The sequence below is a fragment of the Conger conger genome, chromosome 2 (assembly GCF_963514075.1).
Source record: "Conger conger chromosome 2, fConCon1.1, whole genome shotgun sequence".
Classification (NCBI taxonomy): Eukaryota; Metazoa; Chordata; class Actinopteri; order Anguilliformes; family Congridae; genus Conger; species Conger conger.
The window spans coordinates 65,211-68,198 of NC_083761.1; positions in this window are offsets into that span (position 1 = coordinate 65,211).

The window sequence follows — 2,988 nt, forward strand, 5'->3', positions numbered from 1 at the left end:
CCCCTTGTCACCGGTCCTGTTTGTGGTATTCATGGACAGGATCTCAAGGCGCAGCCGAGGTGAGGAGAGTGTCCGGTTTGGTGACCTCAGAATCGCATCTCTGCTTTTTGCGGGTGATGTGGTTCTGCTGGCTTCATCGGACCGTGACCCTCAGCACGCACTGGAGCGGTTTGCAGCCGAGTGTGAAGTGGCCGGGATGAGAGTCAGCACCTCCAAGTCCGAGGTGAAGAACTTCTTGTTTCTTCTTCAATACTATAACTGTTTCACTGCTGGTACTTCGAATCGCGTATCAGCGAAATAATATAACACAAGAAACTCACCAGATAAACGGAGAAAGAAGCAGACTGATGTGCAGGCCAATCTTCTCTGGTCACTGGAAAAATTCCTGTAGTCTTGGTACTTGGATCTTGGTGGAACCTCCAATTGAAGAACTTCTTGTTTCTTCTTCAATACTATAACTGTTTTGCTGCTGGTACTTCGAAAGAAAGAGTCGTAACTCGAAATTCGAGGGTATAAGACAAGTTCAGCTCTTTATTTGTGGTTCCAGGTAGTGGGGACGTTCTCCTGAGCTTTCACCAATCTTACACAATCCTTACTGGGAATGACAGTTTATATCAGTATCTGAAAGGAAGTGCTTCATCCATTGTGACAAAACACTCCTTTAGATATGATAATGTCTATTGACAGGTTTCCTGGTTAGGCCCAAATGGTTGTGCAGACAAATGGTTGTCGGCACCTAGACCTCAAATCAACGCCAGGAAAGGAAATGTAAATAGAGTGGGGGAAAACAGGGTGATTGTGGGGATATGCATTTGAATAGGAGCAGGACTTGCGTGTCAACTTTTTAGCCGTTACATCTTGAAAACACCGAAATCTAACAGAGGCCATGGTTCTCTGCCGGAAAAGAGTGGATTGCTCCCTCCGGGTTGGGAACGAGTCTTTGTCCCAAGTGAAGGAGTTCAAGTATCTCGGGGTCTTGTTCACGAGTGAGGGTAGAAGGGAGCGTGAGATCGACAGGCGGATAGGTGCAGCGTCAGCAGTAATGCGGGCGTTGCACCGGACCGTTGTGGTGAAGAGGGAGCTGAGCCGGAAGGCGAAGCTCTCGATTTACTGGTTGATCTACGTCCCAACCCTCACCTATGGTCACGAGCTTTGGGTAGTGACCGAAAGAACGAGATTGTGTATACAAGCGGCCGAAATGAGCTTCCTCCGTAGGGTGGCTGGGCTCAGCCTTAGAGATTGGGTGAGGAGCTCGGACATTCGGAGAGAGCTCGGAGTAGAGCCGCTGCTCCTTCGCGTAGAAAGGAGCCAATTGAGGTGGTTCGGGCATCTGATCAGGATGCCTCCCGGGCGCCTCCCTTTGGAGGTTTTCCAGGCTCGTCCAACTGGGCGGAGACCCCGAGGGAGACCCAGAGCCCGCTGGAGAGATTATATATCTCTCCTGGCCTGGGAACGCCTCGAGATCCCCCAGGAGGAGCTAGAATGCGTTGCTGGGGAGAGGGACGCCTGGAATACCCGGCTTTGCCTACTGCCACCGCGACCCGACTCCGGATAAGCGGGTGAAGATGGATGGATGGATGGAAATTAAAAACATTTTTCCTTTATTTTACAACAGTTCTTCAATAAGATGATTCAAAACCTGAATAAAGAAATTTGGCATTTTAACTTTTCGATGTAAGACTATTAAGTCATATGTTTTTCCAGTGAAAATGTTTGTATATATGTTTTCATAAAGCATTCCATAGCACAGTGTACTCTAGATCATCGTTTCTCAATCTATGGGCCGCGGACTGGTGCCGGTCCGTGGAGAGGGCGCTACCGGTCCCCTGAATCCTGCCCTTCCTCCACTCAAAATTCAATTTCTTTTCGTGCTCTGTTCTATCTCTGTCACTGTCACTCTGAATGTTCAATCGCAGGCATACACACACTACGTCTACGAGCTCAATATGGCTCAAAGCAAGCTAGCATCAAGGGTTTCTTTAAAAGCCAACCTGCTACACCTACTAATGCTACACCTGATGTTCCCAATGAACCACCGGCAAAAAAACATCGCCCATTTACTCGAAATTTGGCTTTGTGTCCAACAATTCTTCTCCCCCCCAACCCATCTGTGTTATTTGGCAGGCAATGCTAAGCAACGAGGCAATGAAGCCATTGAAATTCTGCCGGCATTTAGAAACTCAACATCCCCACTTAAAAGACAAACCAGAAGATTTGAAAGAGAGATGAATTGGCCAACCAAGCAACTGTGCTTAAAACTAATTTCCCTGGAAATGAAAAGTTAGCAAAAGCATCTTACTTACTTTCACACCACATCTCAAAATGTCAGGCACCGTTTACAATGGGGGAGAAGCTAGTTATGCCATCCTTAGTCAGCGTTTAGTTTGTGCTGAGGTCTTAGGTCCAGCTGCTGCAGCCAAAGTCAGAGATCCCCCTCTCAAATGACACTGTCTCGCGGAGAATTGGTGACATGGCAGAGGACCTTGAAGCCCAGATTGTCGAGAGGGTTAGATTGCCGGACTGGTTCTCTCTGCAGCTAGAAGAGAGCACCGACATCTCCAATCTGGCTATGCTTCTGGTGTACATCAGATATGCTCATGGGGGGCGCTTCCACAAAGATTTTCTGTGTTGTAAAGAGTTACCAGTAAATACAGTGGGAGCAATAATTATTTGATCCCTTGCTGATTTTGTAGGTCCCTCTTACAAAGAATGGAACTGTGTAGAATTTTAATCATAGGTACATTTTAACATTGAGAGACAGAATATCACAAAATAATCCACAATAAAAACATCATATAAATTTTATAAATTTAATATCATATTTTCACATGAAATGAAGTATTTGATCCATAGAACAATAGGACTTAATACTTGGTGGAGAAACCTTTGTTGGCAAGCACAGAGGTCAGATGTTTCTTGTAGTTTTTCACCAGGTTTGCACAGATCTTGGGAGGGATTTTGGTCCATTCCTCTTAGCAGATCCTCTCC